A 19,280-nucleotide genomic window follows, 5' to 3' on the forward strand; every position below is an offset into this window, starting at 1 on the left:
ACTACTTTAGTCAGTCCATAAGCAGGTGACTGCTTGTGCTAGTTTAACCTCTTAATGGTGCTTGCTATGTATGCAGGGATTCCTTTTGCCCACTGATGAGCCTTCAGGATTTCTAGGGCATATTTCACACTTCTCTGTGCTGCAACAAATTAAGCTTCTTTCTCAGGGTGCTGTGCTAGTGTCATCTTGTTGTTGGGTGTAATGGGAGAGGGAAGGGCAGAAAGAGAGAATTTTGGTAGAGTTGAAGATGGCAAGTATTATCCTGTATCCTCAGTACAGTCAGTACCTCAGTGGGAGGTGGTAGGGTGGTAGCTGGTTTCTTCTGAGGGACAAGGGAAGGAGAAGGAGAGGTGCAGGAAGAGCTGCTGTGGTCAGCACGCTCTTTTTTCAGAGCGATGAGAAGCCCTTCTCCCCTGCCAGGTATTGTTCTCCTTGATTCCCTGCCAGGGCAGCAGCCCAGCATACACGAAACAAACCATGGCTCAAACTCACACGTCCAGGCAAGGCAGCAAGTTTGATAGAAGGCTTTGTTTGCAGACTTAGGGGGACAGAGAGGGTGTGTAAGAGCAATATCTGTGTAAATGTCTATGGTGACTACTTACTGAAGGCATAACTTCTGTGTTAGCAGAGAGTGAAGTTTTGGTATGTTGGGCTAATGCTTTTTTTTCTTTGCAGTTTTCTTGAAAGCCACAAGTATTGGTGCATTTCCTTCTCATGTTAGATCTTAATCTTTAAAACACAGCCCAGTAAGACTCCTATTTACTTGCTCTTTTTTCATTTGAGCTTTTAATTTTGATTACGTAGTTGTATCTGAGAGTAGGGGGAAGAGAATAGGTGCATCAAGAAGAGAACAACTTTAGTAAATATTATAGTGATGTGGAGTTAAAGAGGAGGAGTTTTGTACTGGTAGGAACTGAACAGGGACAAAATTGTCAAGATCAGCATGGACTAGGAATGTACAGGTAGGTCAAAGAGAGGGATATCAACACGGATGCTGCTGAAAGGTAAATCCTTTTTTCTCTGCTGTAAAATTCTTTAAAAATAAGTCTTCAGGCATATTTTCTATGCAAGTTTCCCCACTTCAGTTGCATTTTACTGAAAAGTATGATTTTGGGGTTTTTTTATTTTGTGGGGGAAGCAGGGTCTTCCTTTTGAAGCACATGGTGTTTGAATGGCCAAAGAAGTTTTGTTTACTGTGGAGAAGCCATGAGAAACAAAGTGTCTGGAGGGCTAGAATTGGAGGAGGGAGCTGGGTGATACTACCATAACTATACTAACAGCAATACTCACAGTGTAACTGCTTACACCAGGATGGCACAGGCAAGGTGTGGAGGACCCCTTTAGGAGTCTGCGTGCTGTTAAAAAGTGAAGGAATGAAACCATGTCTATGTGCTTGAAATGGGAGGAATAGTTGGTAATACTAGAAAAGTTTGAAGGCAAAGATGGATATCAAACTCCTAGAATACACACCTGCCTCACCTTACATTGAGGGGTTAAGTTCACTTAGCTTGAGACAGCAATAACTGGCTGTTATTGTACTGCTTTTGGATGTTTCCTATTATAGCCTCACTATGATGTGCATTGTATGTTCTTTCATCCCATCTTCATGTTGAGAATATGTAATGGTGTTTTATAAATGTTTTAGGACACTTTTTATAAACTGGTGTTATTCATTCTTGTTTTAGTTTCTACTATGAAATTTTGAGCAGCTTTATGATATACACTGATTTTTTAAATTTTTTGTTTGTTTTAAAATCATAGTGGAACTATTAGCATCTGATGCTTTCAGCTTCTCTAGGTGTGCTGTGTAGTTTTTCTTGCTCAAGAAATCTTGAGTTTAAACATCAGTAAAAGGAAAATAGACATAAATTAAGAATGTGAGTGGTATATCTAATAATCTCTTTAATATGCATTGCAACCATCAAGAACTGACTTCAGCTTTGTTCTGAGCAGTTGAGCATCTGTGGGTCTGCAGTGGGAGAAAGGGAATAGGCCGTCTACATGAGACCTCTTGCTGGTTTTGTGTTCTGCAAATTAATAACTCAATCCAAAATGTTTGTTTCATGGAAGGGATGTGTTAGTAGAAGTGTATTTTTATTTTTAGCTTGTCTCTACAACTAGGCTGTGTAAGCATAAGGTGCCTTGAAGTCACTTAGGCTTTGCTCCTTAGGGATCACGTGTACACCTTGCTTTTCCTGCACAAGACAGGGCTGGAATCTGAAAGAGAGTGTTTTTATGAACTGGCTCGTTACTGGACATCCTGTGCTTTGGCATGGCCCTCCAAAGGCTGAAATTGGGTGTTTTTTGTAATGTAGGCATGATGCCAATTATGTCTACTGGCAAGTGCTGCTGAATCAATGTGTAGTTCAGTTGATACCGAGATGAAACTCATTTGGCTCTGATTTCCTGCTTTGTGAGATGTGTAGGACTGCTTACTTCCAAAGTTTGTTTTGGGATAAAATCCATTGTTATGAAGATATAATCTTTTTTATTTTTAGAAGTGTTATCCTGTTTGTGGCAGAAGGTGGGTCAAAAGACAATCTGTTTATCTTAATAATTTCTCATCGTTTTGCACAGTATTAAAACTGCAAATAGTACTTTAAGTGCAGCGACTTTATGATGATGAAATCTGCAGCTTAGGATAAAGTCCTGTGTATATCTCTATGTGCTACTGTATTCTGTTATGTTCAGTCACGTTAAATACCTTGTGCCTCTGAAATTTGTGGAAGAGTAAGAGATCCAGCTGATAAATGAGTAGCCTGCTTCCAGATGGAGCTTTTTGGTGGAATTTTTAATATTGCACTTTCTAAATTTAGCATTTTATTAGGCCAGATGCATTCATTTCTGGGGTGTTCTTCCACAGGCACAGAGCTCAGCTCTGCATACCTATGGCTGAGTTAGGACTTAAAAGCTGGAGTGTCAACGTGCTGTCCTACTTTTACTGTATTTGAAGAATATCTGGTGTGAAAAGGATCTTTGCAGTTGCACTCCAGTAGCCCAGTGTGGGGAGACTGTTCTGGAGCAGTATAGTGTGTAGGTATGCCTGTCATCTAGAGGCAGCTGCTCATCACTAAAGCATTGTTAGTTTGCCTGTAAAAACAACTGGTGGTTCCTGAATGCTGTCTCTGCTGGTCCCTGTGGGAATTGACTTGGGTGTTGTTGCTTCTGCCTCTTGTTAGCAAAACTTTGAAACATACTGTTTTTATCAGCATGGTAAATATTCCTCTTGCCCCTCCCATTCCTCCTGTAGATATTCAATAACTTTCATAGAAAATCGTCTGAATACTTTTCTCAAGAGCTAGGTAGTTGCTTGAATAAGAAAACTTAAAATCGCTTTTTCAGACAACTGTGTAAAGTCCGGTGTTTTTGTAGAAGTAAATGTTCCGTGAAAGAAAAATACTTGGAAAGCAAACTGAGATAAAATATACAGGAAGCTTGAATGTCAGTGACTAATGAAATGGTATGTTTTGCATATAACTTTCTGTAAGGCAGTATCTGTATCTGCGATCTTTAAATGGGCCAACTATTAAAAGGTATCCGACCTTCCTCAGATAAAATTTCTACTTAGAAATCTTGTATAGACTATGTTTTCTTGTAACCACAGCTAAATGGTACTGTTGTATAAAATGTGAGTGGGGAAAAGTCATTCTGTGAAGTGGCATGTTTTCCATGCTCTGGAATGGGTTAGTGAGTGGTACTGGATTTTGAATGTGGTTGTGAAGTCTGGTTTAATCTGGACTTCTCCTAGTTTCATGGTATCTGATTACAGAACAAGAGTTTTAGTGTTGTTTTGTGATGAGGTTAGGCTGAGAGTAAGATAGTTTTTTTGTGATGATTCTGTTAATATGGTGAATGTCATCTGACTCGAGTACTTGTAAATAGGTAAGAACTGGATGAAATTGTTTAATGTGGACAACATGTTTAGACTGCAACTAGAATAGCACATGCTGTTTTGAGACTGCTCTTGTGAAACAACCTCGTAAATTAGTCCTCAAAAGTACCCATTAAAAATACTGAAGTAAGAACTGCGGTAGTGCAAGGAGAGCTGGGGATGGGATCTCCTCGGCACTGTGTGTGCCGTGAGGGTCAGAGGAATGAGGCAGCCGAGCCACTCCCGAGTGGGCTGAGCAGTGGAAAAAAGCGCAGTGGGAAGTTAGCTGGCGCTGGCTGGCAGGAGGGCGGGCTGGCGGCTTTTTCCACTCCAGATGTAAATATTCATCACCTCGCACACACGCACACACTGCAGCTCGGGCTGGCTCCTCGAACCGGTGCTGTGCGGGAACATTCCGTGCACGGTGCCAGGCACGGACCCAGGGCAGCTCCCGGCACGGGAGCGTTCCGGCGGTGCGGGGTGACCCATCCCGGGTCCCTGCGGGCCGTGCCCCCGCCGCTCACCTGCCCGGCCGTGCGGGCGGGGCCGGGCCGGGCCGAGGGGCCGGCGCTCGCCCGGCGGGGCCAATCGGCGGCCGGGCCTGTTGCTATGCGCGCCCCTACTCTGCCTCCTTTGTGGAGGATGCCGTGGGCACCCTCCCACCCGCGCCGGCGCTGCGGGGCTCGCTGCGGGAGCGCCGGGCCGCGCCGACAAGGTGTGTACGGCGGGGAGCCCCGCGGGGTCCCCGCGCAGAGGTGTCACCGACCCCGGGGCCGGGGGCTGTGCGGGAGGGACGGGGGGAGGCTGGAGGGCCGGTGGCACCGGCCCGGACAGGCTTTCCCGGGCGTGGAACAAGTTCAAGCTGTGTAACTAAAGAGTAATCGGCAGCTGTTGGTGGTGGTTGTCTGTGGAAGGTGGTTTAAAACCCACCCTGTACTAAAAGTTTGCCTCTTCGGTTAAGTCTGTAAACAGTTCCTTTAGAAACCCAAACCAGACATTCTCCCTTTCCTTCCGTATACTGAGCCTGTGAAAGGCTGGATTTCTGTGAGCTGTGGGGTTTGTTTTCTTGTTCTTTTTTTTTATTTTAACCTCTTTTTAGAGAAAGGTGATGGACAGCCTAAAAATTAAATCTGTTTATTCACTACATTGTTAGGGCAAGAGTATTAAATGTCCTGGAACAGGAGGGGAGGACTTCTAAGCCCTAGAAGTGAGACGTGTAGTTAAGTGTCAGATGTGCTAACAGTTGTAGTTAGTGTAGCCATATGTAACTGTTTGACTCTTCATTGTTACGGAAAAAAACATCACCTCTCCCCCCTCCCAAAAACACCCTGAAGCTTAACTGAGTTTCTTCTGTGCCTTGTTATGTAGGTCAAGTTTCTCTCTCCTCTTTTTTATTTTTTTTCCTCCAACAGGAGGAAACTATTACAGTATTTTGATTTCTGCTAGAAACAATGCATGAAACATTATCAGCTCTTTGCCACTACTTGTTTGTCTCGGGGCAAATGAAGCTGATGCAAATATGTCAGCTTTGGGGGCAATAAAAATATGTATTTTTAATTAGCAGCTTACTGGTTGTTCAACTATATGGCATGTTTAAAGCTAATTAAATAGCATACTGAACTCAATGCAGAACTGAGCATTATCCATTACTTCTTATGCAAACTTGTTATCTAAAAATGTGAATGTTGCTTGGATCAAGTACTTGCATGTATTTTTATCTCGTGTATAGACCTTGTTGATATTTCTCTGCAAAGCACCAGAGCTCTAGTTTTAAGTGAGCCTGCTGACATGAGATGTCCACCTCCTGACACAGAAGGAGGAATGATTCCACTAGTGTACTCTTGTATTTTGTGTGGGAAAATTGGCCTTGAGTCACTGAAGCATTGCTTTATAAAGTAGTAAGGAATTTTTGAGAGGACAAAGTGAAATTTCATACTTGAATATATTAAATTTTAAATATGTGAATCTGCCATTTTGCTATGTGGAAAATTACCATGTATTAGGAAAGAGGGGGGCAAACTAAATTCTTGGCTGAAATTCTATTAGGCCTTTCAATTTTGCCCCTATCTCATGTTTTCTTCTTTGGAGTACCAGAAGACTACTAAGGCTTAATAACATGACTTATAATGTGGAAACTTGTAAATAGCTGCATTGTGCTGTGTGACACAGTTCAATTCTAAAACTATCAAAAATGTTCTTTTGTCTTATGCATTCAAAATTCCATTGTAGGCTCTGGTGTCCATTTTAAAATGTGCAGTCTTTTACACAGCTTGAGAGTTGTAATGTCCTCATTTATCCTCTCAAATAAAATTTAAAAACAATTTTACAGGCCTGGCCACTGTCCCAGAATTTTTTCAGATGGGAAGCATATATTGTCTCTTTTGTAACTTTTTTACTTTTGCAGGTTACTGTTTAACCGCTTAAGGGCAGGCATTGTAGGTGAAGGTTAATAGCATTGGAAAAATTACCTGAGGAGCTTCATGCTGCTCCACCGTCGGCAGTTTCACCTCTCAGAGCTCCTTGCATTTCTCATGAAGAAGTACAGCCTCTCCCTTGGGTCTGCTAAGCTTAGGACTTTCCCTCCAACCCACCCTCTAATAGTCTGGACTACAAATACTGAAACAAACCTACTGGAGCTGGAGGTAGCCTCACTAGCTAGGAGGAGGATTTTGGGTGGTCAAACATGTTCTGACAAAGTTCCACCCACTTAGATGACAATGAATGGTTGGTAACATCAAAGTTTTGGGAGATCAAGTAGCACAAACAGAAGAGGAATACAAAAGGAAACTGCAGTAGAAGAGGTCAGATGTTATGAAAATAGTTTGCTCTGGGCTTTTTGTTTTGTCTTTTTCTGTATTTCAGATAAAATAATGGAATTCTTAATCTACATTCCTCACCTGAGGACACTTCCTAACAAGTCCTGTGCTTTTTTTCCTGTATGCTTTTTTGATTACCCTGATAGCTAGTTCTGTTCTTGCAGCAGTGCTGCAGAAGTTTCCAGCTTGTAGGTGTGACTTCTAACTAACATAATGTTGTAATAAAGTTACAGAAGTATCAGCTCCTACTTAATCTGCATACTACAATGTTTAATGTGTTGTCCATTAAAATAAAACTATTGAATTCTTGAGTGTTTCTATCTCTTCTCCTTGTGAATTCTCTTTAAAAGCTTCATTATTATCAGTGCATTTCCACTCTTTGGTTTATTTCTCATTTTCTTGTTTTTCAGTTACTCCATAGGAAAAAAAAAAAATCCAGCTCAGTGGCATTGGTAGGTGCCTCGTATGTAGGTAGAAAATGTGCTTAACAGTTCGTCCCCATGACTGTATTTATCTTGGGCTTAGGTATGCCATCAGTGTTCACATAGCTTCTTGGAATTGGACCAAGTCTCTCGAGTTGACACGGTCTTATAGCCAGAAAGATGCCCTGGATGTAATTCACCAAGCCTTCACAGGAGAAGTTGAGTATCTGTAATGGACAATTTCCCTGAACGTGCTGAAAGGAAAACCTTTTCAGGCACTTCTAGATTGTTCAGTTGAATCATTCTCATTGGACCCAGAAGTAATGATACTGTGTTCTTGTTTTGGGTCTCTAAACCATTGCATCATATCAGATCTATCCTATGTATGTGTGGTTGTATCTATCAAATCTCTCATCTCTGTAGTCTGAGAAGGCATCTTGGCCAGTGCTGTCTCTGCACCGTGTCACGCTGCACTGAAATTGCTAGTGCATATAACAGGCTGCTGGTCTGCTTGTCATCTGAATGAAAGACCAGCCTGGAAAATCCTGTCTCGTTATTTGGATGTGTGAATTAGCCTTCTGATGCTCTGCAACTCTCTTTTCATATTCCCACATAAGTATTTTTCAAATTTTTCTTCCACTTTGTAAGTTTTGAGGATCTGAGTTTTACCGGCTGTATCTGTGAACAGAGTGTTCTTAGCATATGTCAGGGTGTTAAGTGACTGAAACAAGGACTTCCTGCTGAAGGCCTCTTGCTCCTAATGGTACCTTTTTTTTTCTTTTGTGAAATAGTTTTAGGAACAGTAAAAGCAACAGCCATGTTGTTCCCCTTTTGTCATTGTAAGCCTCCCACTTTCTTCTGAGGGTGTGATGAGTGAGGAGCAACAAGACTGGCCTGCTTTCCTAGGACTAGATTCAGAAAGAGCCAGTGTATTGTTTTAGGTCATGCAGATTTGAATGAAGATACTGAAGTCAAGATAAGGTAAAATATTTTTAACTCCAAAATTCTAAGCTTGGAAATGTACAACCAAGTTTTTGTTTTCTTAGTGTATACAGCTAGTAGATAAATATATTTCAGATTCCCTCAGAGGATAAAAGGCAATATTTACTTGATAGCAACACAGTTGAGTCTGCTATTTATCTTTTGAAATAAAATTGCAAAACTGTTTTCTTTTGTCATATCAAGCAGATGGGATAAAGAAGATTGAGAGATGCTGTGGAACTTGGGAATATCATGTGTAGTGAAGTATGCTTAAATAGGAGGGATATAGCCTGTCTTGGAATTCAGCCACATCATCTACTGTCTGATGAAATTCTTTTCAAATTGATGTCTAACAATAAAGCTGCTGCTTCTGGAGGTTGGTGTCTGCCTAAGTGTATGCTTTTTCCTTGGTGAGAAAGGAGAATATTGACCAAGTTGAAGTAATGGTGGTCATCCTACCTGAAAGATAACTGAGCCCTCAGATGAATTTCCACATTAATTAGGAGATTTACAAAAGGGTTGAAGGTGGGGAGACTTAAATAGCAAGCACCAGTGCTAACAAGCAAGACTGTTGTTAAATAGTTAATAACAGATGGCTGAACTTCTGATGCAAATGATGAGACAAAACAAGAGAAGTTCTCTACATCCTGACCCAGGGACTCCTCACTGCTGCCATGGTAACTAACACTTTTTTCTCTTCAGTTTTAGCAAAGTTTATGAAACTGAAGATAACTTGTTGGTTTTATGACTTTAAAATAAATTTTAAAAGGCAAAGCAAACCAGCTGCCGAAGGAGAAAAAGTAAACTAAGAGAAAGTGGATATGAATTCCTAGAGGCCTTGCATATTTTAGTTCCTATAACTTCTTTCTAAAAGATGTTTGAAGTACTGTATACTTTAAAGTGCCTGGCAGTTAAAGCATTAGTTTAAATACAAAAGCTTATAGTCTGAGCAGATCTCTCTGAATCCTTTTCATTTAACTTATAACATTCATTTAACTCGAATAGCATTGCAAGGGGGAAAGAGAGAAGGAGGTAGGAAGCTCTGTGCATTTGACCTGGGTATGGTACAGAGAGGTGAGGAAGGGCCTGTAGCTGGTGGGGTGGATCTGGCTTTTCATCTGACTTGCATGTACAGGCAGGCATTTGTCCTCCTTGTGGAAGTTGGGGAATGTCACTGTAGGACTGTAGAAATCTGTAGCAGTGGCCACAGAGGGGCTTGAAGCTGCTGCTGGACAGGGTAGGACCTTCTCTGCCCCTTTGGCTCAGCTGTTAAAGAATGGGTAAGTATTCTGGAGATCTGTTGCTACAGCCCTGCTTTTCTGTGCCCTTTTTGCTGAGGTGCTTTCCTTTGGCTGTGTGAGCAGGATGCTAGAAGGACCCCAAGTGCTCTCTTTCTTGTTTTTATAGCAAAGATACTCTGCAAGTTCTGTACCTACTGCAGTTAAATTCAATCTGAAGTGTCAATATCTCTTTTTAGGGTAGGGCACCTGAAGGATTGTTGGTATAGACTAAACTTCCTGGCACCGAAACTATGGGAGGGCAGGTTTTGATCTGGAAAGTCATGAACAAGACCCGTGTCTGTTACTGAGTATAGATCACTTCTCATAAAGCATAAACAGCCCTTTGTAAGTCTGTTTTATCAAAGCTGTTAAGAACTTGTAGTTTCCTCAGCTTTTGCTGTGTTTGTCAGGTACCTCTCTGCTTGTGGTCTTGCACTACACCAGTGGCTTCTTTACAGAATTAAGGAAGTACTTCATGTAGATGTGTACCAAGCCACTATATTCTCAAACTGTGTTTTCAAAGTGTGTCATATTGCTGTGTTAGATGGATCAAGGACTTCTTCAGCCTCCAGGTGTGTAACTCAGTCATAATGGCACTTAAAGAGAAGGGAAGCGAATTCCTGAAGATTATTATTCGTTATCTGTGATACAAATTAAGAGTCACGCTTGGGTATCATGTTTTGCTGGGTATTATACAAGCATGGAACAAAAGACTACCCTCACCTCAGACCTTATGCAAGTATCAAATGTAAAATCAATGGCTTCCAACAGAGGGCTGTGAGGAAACAAAGGGATAATACTGATGAGACAGATAAACTGTGCTCCCAGCATACAGGCTAACAAGCCTTTATCACCATAACCCAGAAGCTGGAAAGTAGAGTCATTTTAATCAAGTGTTCTTCCCCACTGCAGGACAATACAGGGGGAGTAAGTACTAGTGATTGAAGTAATCAGAGGCCAGTTTACTGCAGTAGTGAGTGGGTGACAACAGGAATGGTGGTAAGCCATGGAGGATCTTGAAAGCTTGAAAAAAAAAAATAAAAGAGACAAAAGAGACAACAGGAAAATAGGGTTTCCTGTTAGACACCCAGACGTACCTTCCTTATGAGGCTGGATGGTTGTGAGGCCCTAACTGGTCTGTGTCTTTTTCACACTGGTTTTTGGTGACGAATGCCATGAGAAATCCTGTGGGCTCTGCTGGCACTTCCCAAGCAGGCAGATAAGGCACTGCCATCTGTTAGCCAAAGCCCGGGTGGCATTCACGTGGGCCGTGCCCGGCCCAGAGGTCCCCACTGGCAGGGCTTGTTTCCAGCTTCATCACAGCTTGGAATTTGTCTCTGAGGAAAATCTTTGGATTTCAGACAGTGTTTTTCCATAGTCAAGAGGAAAACCAACTCATGCTGAAAGCAATTCTCTAGGTGCTATTTCCTAGGGATTCAGCCCAGCAAGAAGGGTGTAGTGAACCCAGTTTGCCTGTTTTTCTGGGGATAAAGAGGGCAGGTTGCTTGTTGTCTGGATTCCCGTGCCAGATTCTGATCCTTTCAAGATCAACCACTAATTCAGATGGTAAGAATAAAATGTTCTGTGCTAAAAATTTCTCAGATGTGTTTTTAATTAGTCCTTGAAGATAAGTGATTGCAAAAAACCAGCTGTTTACAGTAATAGCCAATGTAGTCATATATTTCTAAATGGAAATTTAAAATTTCTTTGACTATACTCTTCTATGCTTACTGCTTTGTTATCTCTTAAGAAAAGATCGTCTTCTTCCAAGAAAATTATGCATTGTTGTCACTTGACAGTAACAACATTTATTTTCTTTATTGATTTCTAGTAGAAAATCTCTATATAATGTTTTTGGTAATGAGAGGGTTGACAAAATAAGTAGGATTGTCATCTGTATGGATTCTGGAATGTTCATGAGGGTCTTTTTTTTTTTTTACCTGATGCTTAACTTGAGCATTCACAATAATTTATTAAATCTATTAAACCTGACAAGTGGGCAAATCCTTAATGTTGCCTGAACTATACTGATAGCTGATGTGTAGCAGATAGTGACTTTTTGGCATATCTGAGCTGAAGTCAGCTTGGAGCAATTTTCCCTGAAATAAAGTAATTCTGACATCTTCTGATTGAAGTTTCATTGAATATTTACTTTGGACATTATTACTTTTTCTGCTGGTCCAAGATTCAGCTTTTTTTTCTGCCTCTGATGTGTACTTTTAATTAAATATATATTTGCAAATTATCAAGGAGGAAGTAAAATTAGGTTTTATTTGTTTATCTGTCTTTGCTTATGTGAGTTGTTTTTGTACAGATACAAAAGAGGCTGGGGAGGGCCTTGAGCTTTGACTGGGTAAAAACTGTTGTTCTTCATACGCTGCTTGTGCACTCTATTTTTAGCGCAGTGTTTTGTTTTTCCTAATAATTTATTGCCTTGTCTCTTGACTCACAGGTCACCTGACTTTAGAGCACGCGAACGTAGGGGTTTGGATCCTTTACTGTTCTATGAACCGATAGTTTATCTTGAGGAGCAGGATGCTGCTGCTGCTGGTGAGATTGGGTTGGAGGTGATCGTGGAGGGGTGAGCCCTGTCCCCTCGGTTCTCTGGAAAGTACGTTCTAAGAATACGCAGTACAGGGTGTTACAAAACACACGTGCAGCCAATAAACTTGGAGAGGAGGCCGGGGATAGTGGGTGACTCGAGGTCAGCGCTGTGCAGGGAGACTTTTGCCTGCTGGCCTCACCGTGCCTGCCCTCGCTCCGTGCCAGCAGCAGCGCAGTCAGCCGTGAACTCACTTTTTCCTCTTGAAGGGAGAATTGTTTTGAACAGATACGTTATGAATACACGTTATTATTCTTGCTCTTGTTAATTTTGGCACTTTGCACGAGTCTCTTGCATCTCGGATTGTCATAAACTTGTTTTGTTCTGTGAGGTGCCTGGTGGCTGGATGTTTCTGGTAGCCTTCAAAGCTGCAAAGCAAGCCTGGCAGGATGGTTGAATCAAGGGGAGAGGGAAAGCAGACACTTGAATTTTGTAAGCAAGCAAGTATGCTATTTGAAATTTCAGTGTTCAAGTGGGCCCAGTTTTTAAAAAGGTGCTTTCCAAGATACATGTATGAGTTTCATTAGTCTGATTGTTTCGGGGTTTTTTAAAATCTTAAAGTAAATCTGAACTGTAACAAGATAAATGTCACTCAGCTAGATCCTGTCAGTTCTTCAAATTGCATGAAAACAAAGAGGAACAAAACCTGCATGCAATACATCAAGGTGTTCAGTACTTGCACAGATGAAATAGGTCTAGACATGTAAAATGACTATTTTGATGATTTAGATTGAACTAAAAGTTCATTACTGCCCAGGCAGTTGCAGATTTTTTTATTCCTGGCCCATGAGGTCTTTTCAGCCCTGTGGAAAACTGCACAGACTGTCATCTTCTATAGAATTTAAAAATAAAGCAAATTAACCTTCATTTATCTGGATCAGGGCCATTGGCTGACCTGAGTAACAGTGCTGGCATTCATTCATAGCTTTATAGTTTTTACAGGCTCCTCTAAGACAACAGAATATTTGAAATTGAGTGTGGTGTGTCCTTGAGGGAGAGGGGTTGCTTTTTGGGTGGGTGCAGGGCTTATTGCCTCACGGGTGAGTTGCTGATAGCATCTTTTTTGCACTCTTACCAAATTTGTAATGCAAGTAACAAACCCCAAACTTTTTTAAAACATGCCATGTAGATGATGATCAAAATTCTTGCCTGTGAAGAAATGACATACTAATCATGCATGGGAGAGGCCTCAGTTTTTTGTCTGGGTTGTTTTTATAGCCTTTCACCAAAAATTGGATCTGGTCATAGATGTTGGGGTTCTTTTTCCAAAACCATCTAGACTTCTGCCCACCCCTATCCCACAATGTCCTCTGGCTTACTGTTGTTTGGTTGGGGTTTTGGTTTGGGTTTTTTGTTTGTTTGTTTGTTGGGGTTTTTTGTGTATGTATGGGGCTTTTTTGTTTTGGTTTGGTTTTTTTGTGTTCTTTTTGTAACCACAGTAAAACTGAGAAATTGCAATATCTATTAAAAATAGATACTGGTAGGTATCTTTGAGGAGATTTTCAATATACAAGAGCTTCCTCAGTAGTATGGTTATCAAAAAACATAGTTTGGGCACCTGACCATAGTGGGAAGATGAGAGTGTTTGACTACTGCTTTTGAAAGTTTTTGGAGTGTGCGGAAGGCCGAGCATTTTGGTACTTACAAAACCTCACTTGCCTTGACAACAATGCTGTGTTGAGGGCTGAGTGCTTAGTGAAAGGTTTCCATAATGGGTGATCCCGTAAGTCAACGTGGTACTTTTTTTAGGGGGTTTCCTTGACTCCAGTGGCTGTGGCATCCCTGCTGATTCCACCCAAAAATGAGTCAGTACTCTCACATAACACTTTTCAAATTCTCTCTGGTTTATTTTCCAAGAAGTCCATCTATGGTCTGAAGCAAAGAGCACATGATGTAACAGTTACTTTTTTTGCAACGGTCTTATGGAAGAAGAATTCCAGTTTGTGCCTGGTGGTTGTAAACCAGAGTGGAACCTGTGCACACACAGTGTAGCTGGCCTTTCCCAGTGAGTTTTTTGTGCTCCCACTGGAGTTTTGTCAGGCCCCCTTTGTCATTAACTCTTCCGAAATCATTTGCTGAAAATCCTTTTGACAGCTGAGGTCTACTTCACAGTCCTCCTCAGAAGTGTTATTTTATCAGTATTAATGGAAAAATAAGCACAAGAACACTTGAAAGTATATTGTCAAAGTTTCTAAGCACAATAAATATTTAAGGTGAGGAGATAAAGCATGAAATACCATGAAGGGAAAAATTCTTGGTATTAGTGCGGAAATTTTAGAAACCAGCATTTTTTGGCCCGTGTAACCCTACATCCATATGAATGCTCTTCCCAAAGGTACTTGTGTCTGTTGTGAAAATGATAAGCTACAGAGGGATAAACTGAGTAATACTTCAGCAAAAATCTGGTCAGCAAAAGATGAAAACATGTTGTGTTTTACATAGAGGGCTGCTGTCATAAGCATTGAAATACCTACTGTAGGATTTTTAAATAGGTTTTTGTTGTTTTCTAGTAACATCTGAAAGCGATTTATTATCACAAATTACTGCTTTCCATCTTTAAACCAATCTTTGTGTAAAATATTACAGAAGTCTGCAAATAGTTGAATCTTTGTCAAGCTGGATTGTTAAACAAATTAAAGTGGAAACTTATGTCTGTCATCCTGAATTGTATTGTGTTTAGGGCCTCAAATAAAATTTCTGGCACACACTTTTATTTATGTATTATAAAAATGCTATCGCAGCTGGAATTTAATGCAGAGCTGCCATCAACCTGTTTAATGGGAGGGATGCCTTGGCTTCCAAATAGAGTTATACTTCCTAATTCAATGCTGCAACTGTCATATGGATGATATGCCTTCAGAAAGAGATGAGGCTTAACTAAATATTTGTGCTTTTTCAATGTAAATTCGTGTTTGGTTTCCTTTGGAAAGAAAGCAGCAGCTTTGGAGCCACTGCAGTATGATATTTAGAGCAAACATAAAGTTTAGTGAGTTGATGAAAGCCTTCAGGCTGTGTGTCTTAGCCATGTAGTTGCTGCTAAGCTTGTTCTTGAGTTAATGAGTAGCCATAGTGAAGATGGTCATCATTCTCATCTCCAAAGTTCCTTTGGCTGGGGAAGCCTTTATGAAAGTCCTCAACATCAGTGAAGGAAGTATGGAAAAAACATAAACGTATATATGTAGAAGATTCATATTGGAAAATCTCTATTTTAATATAAATGTTGTCAGTAGTTTTCCCAGAAAACTTGTTAGGAAGAAATGTTCACATATTCTGTAAGCTCAGGTGTGCTCTGTTTTCTGTTCCAGGGTGGCACCCGGCTCCTTCAGCCCCCCAAACCGACCTTCTTGGATGTGGTTTCACACTGTGGTGCCACTGCCTGTGACGCTGCCCTAGGGCTGAGCTCCACCTTGCCCTTGCTCCCTCCTGTGAACTAGGGTGGGATTTAAAACAGGAGCATTTCAGTTATTTGTTTGCAATATAATTCTGCAAAATTTATATCAGCATATTTACAAGGGTGATAAATCATTGCATTGGTGGTGAGTGAAGGCTAAATATAAATCCTTTATTCCCTTCCAGTTACAGCTGAGTGTCTGTTCTATACTGAGAGCCACATACTAATTCAAAAAAAGATGTTTTCTCTAATTATTTTCTTTTGGAAATTAACAAATACCTGAAAAATAGTTTTGAGTAGCAGAATTAGAAATCCTATTGCTTTGTTGGGATTTAATTTTTTTTTTTTTTTTTTTGTTCAGGTGGGTTTATCAAGTCAGGCAGTTTGTTCAAACACAGTCTAATTTAGGCAGAGGCATCAGCTAAGTAAGGGAAAATGTAAAAAGCTAGACAAGAATGAATACTAATCAATTGGTCTGCTTCTGATAGGCATCTTTGTTTCATTACAGTGCAACTTCAGATTTTTTTGTGTAGTCACATTTAATGTAATCACAATGTAGGAAACTGTAATATAAAGGAAAACAGAAAATTGGTTAAGTAAGGGCATTAGCTGAGCCAAGCCCTCTTTGCTTTCAGGGCCTGTCCAGTTATGGCACATTGGTACAAATACAACCTCTAGTTTAGGGATCAGCAAAAAATAAATGTTCTGTTCCCCCAACAGAACATTTCTAGTCTATATTTCTATTCTATTTAAATACTTCTATTCTAAAATGCTAGAGATTGCAGCAGATAATCTTACAGCTTTATACCAACATTTCAGCACTTATATACCCATGTCAGGATAAAGTGGGACAGTTGTATTTTAGAATATACATGTTCTCTTCTGACTTTTGGTGACCCGAGGTATGAAACAAGCCTCAAAGTTCATGTTTTCAGGTACTGCTTTCCTTGTACTAAATACAGATGTTGAAATTGTAACGATTGACCTACTTCACAATTTGTGATTCTTACATACTCCTTTTCTTTGTCCAGTTAGGAGAAAATAAAACCAGTTTCCCTGATGAAAATGCAAATATTGGATTTAGAATCTGGTTTAATGCCCACAAATCAAAAGAAGCACGTTAAACTGTTGTTGCTTAGGTAAAAATAGAAAGCTACAGTTGGAAGAAGAGAAGTGACTCAGTAAGCAGTATGGTGATGGCAAAATAGGATGTCAGCCAAAACGCAGGAAGCAAGATGGGAACACCCAGATCAGTTTAACAATCTGCCTTTTACACTCTGGAGAGAGCGGTAGTTTCTGAGGTGACTGTGGGGAACTTAGGCTTTACATGAATGTAACTGGATTTAATTATTAAGCTGTTTGAACTTGAATGAGTTTTAGTAAAATGTGAATTGTACTTTTACTTTCTCCCAGCCCATTTCTAAGACCAGTCTCTATTTACAGTAAAACTGCCTCGAGATCAGCTCTGGATGCTGTGAGAGGCGTCCAGCAGGAACGTGCGGTAGATAGGAAGGATACACACGTACCAGGGGAGTTACTGCAGCACTGCACCCTGGAGTGCAGCTGATGGCACTGATTGATTTTTACTGCTCTGGAACTCTGGAGTAACTTCATCAGCTGCCACGTAGCTGTGTCTTGATTTTTAAAACTCCCCCCTGACTTATAAGATGGTGTGCTTTGTTTTGTTTTTCTAGTTATAAACTGGCATAACGGCACAAAAGTGGGCGAATTTCCTCCTGTTCTACATGAACCTATGAAGATCCAGCAACTTTTTATAGCTTATACTGTTATTTTCTTTGAATAGCAGGTATGCATCTGTTCTAATACAAATTCCTGTGCTGCCGTTTTCTGCCTAGAGCTGAAATGCTTCGATAATCACGTAGTGGTTCAGTTTGGTACTCTGGAAAAAGTAAGGAGACAGTAACAGTAAGATGTACTGTGCTGCTCTCCTCGTGTTTTCACAGTGACTGTCCCCAAGCTCAAAGATCTTGAGCTATAGGAATGTGAGACAGTTGTCAAAGTGGGTAAAAAAAAAATCTGTATAGGATTTTTCCCTAAGTTAAGGTGAGTAACCAGTTCATTACATTTGAATTCATTGCTTGAGTTTAAGTAGCTAATAGCTCGTTTCTTGAAACAAGTAGGCCATCTCATGACTTTAACTCTTGATAGCTTAAATTAAACCTAAACTGTTAATATTGCAAAGCTTTTGAAGCGTGTGACTTCAGATATAATTATGGGTTTATAATATGCAGACACAACATGACTGCTCATTTAGCGAATCATGAATTTGGGGGATTCAAGGGCAACTTTCTTTTGAAGTGAAGCACAACATGGAATTAGTTAACCAAAGCATCCGTAGGTGTTTCTAATTCCAGAAGAGAAGCTGTTAGTCAAACGTTTACATTGTGTTTCATTTCCTTTACAGTAGTTTCTTGAATCCCTGCCTTACTCTTAAAATGTGGAACTACCTTTAACCTATTTCTTGGAATAGGAAGATACTAAAACTTGTTCAGAATTGACTGTTTTGGGAGAAGAGCTTCTCCTGTAATTTTTTCAGTGCAGAGCAGTGCCTTTGCTAGGTTGTGATGGGTTCTGGATGTTGATGGTGCAGCCCCTTTTTCTCCAGTGTACCTGACTCTCCTGCCATGGGACTCTCAGACTGGAGTGTCTCCTTATGGACTGCCTGTACTACAAGTACAAAAAATAAGATCCAAGTACTTAAGCCATGCTTTTAGTCTCTCAAAAAGGAACCAGAGGGCAGATGTCGGCAACCGTGCCACAGAGCCCACTGGACAGCCTGGGTAGAGCAGGAGCAGGGCTTGCATCAGCTAGGAATCCCAACAGCCTACACCATGCACTCCATATTTCGTTTTGCTTACCAGGTTTCAACTTCCTAAGAAGTGAAATAGAAATGTGATTACTTTATATTGGTGGCCTTCAAAATTTATTATGGGTACCTAAAGTCCTTTAGAAAAGGTCTGGACTGTTACAGAACATATTCAAAGGAAATTTTTAGTTGTTTCATGAACTCTTGAAGAAATTAGCCCTCAGCTGGGGAAGGTGAGGAGTAATGGATGCTTTGAGTTAAACAAATTTGCCTTTCTTTGAAGAAAGGCACTTTACAAAAATGAGCTCTTTTTCTGAGGAGAGGATGAGCTTGGTGGACAGTTGTGGTGAGCAGTGCAGTATGAAAGGTGCTGGGACAATAAAATAAGAAAGACTGCAGTTGTATCACTGCCTGGTCATGATGGGAGGGTGGCACAGGGCAGAGGAGGCTCTGCTGGGGCCATTCAGTGCCTTGCTGTCCCCAGGCAGGACAAGGCAGCAACTTCCAAATGTGTCTTCTGATGGCACCTGGAGCACAATGGGTTACATGATACCAAATGTCTTTGTTTCCTGCCTAAGCCTAGAGAACAGATTAAATGCTTTTCTAATACACGTATTTCAGGAAAACATTTTCTGTAATTACTACAGAAAATGCTGTAATAGGAAAGGGAAGGGAGTTGGTCTGCACTAGTGTGACCTAGTTGGGAAAGGAGTCAGCTGGGCATAAATGGATTAACTGAAGTTTTAGGAGAGTCCTTGGGTTACAGTTAAGTGGATTTGTGAATCCCTACTACCCCATAACTAACTTTAATTGATGTTTCAGGATGTGAGCCAATTTAATTTTTGTTGGGGGGAAGGGGTGGGAGTGAATTGTGAGTATTCTTTATTCCAGTGCTTATGTACCTGTGTGTAGTGGATGGGGGAGGACAGGGATTGAAGACTCTCTTTGACATCTCTGGTTAAATGGACTTCTCTGTTTGTCCAGAAGGTGTAGAAATTCAGTCTTTGTTGAGGTTGGTATGTGAAGAGGCAAAAGAAGACAAAAGGATGTGCCTTCAGGTTTCAGTTCTCCAGTGTTCTACACTTTGGTC

General features: G+C 40.7%; 1 protein-coding gene across 5 annotated transcripts in view; it reads left to right on the top strand.

Annotated features, from left to right (window-relative positions):
• ATOSA (atos homolog A) overlaps positions 1–19,280 on the top strand; it is a 47,693-nt gene that overhangs the window by 7,464 nt on the left and 20,949 nt on the right. Inside the window, exon 1 of one of the 5 annotated variants that reach the window (XM_064668762.1) lies at positions 4,568–4,586. The exons of 1 other annotated variant lie outside the window; for it this stretch is intronic. The gene's annotated coding sequence lies outside the window, so the exon portion shown is untranslated. Of the gene's footprint in view, positions 1–4,567; positions 4,587–10,918; positions 10,937–11,903; positions 11,921–15,491; positions 15,509–19,280 lie in introns of those variants that run through there. 3 more of the 5 variants (XM_064668766.1, XM_064668765.1, XM_064668764.1) reach the window with 3 other exon arrangements.

This window comes from Pseudopipra pipra, chromosome 12 (genome assembly GCF_036250125.1).
Source record: "Pseudopipra pipra isolate bDixPip1 chromosome 12, bDixPip1.hap1, whole genome shotgun sequence".
NCBI lineage: Eukaryota > Metazoa > Chordata > Aves > Passeriformes > Pipridae > Pseudopipra > Pseudopipra pipra.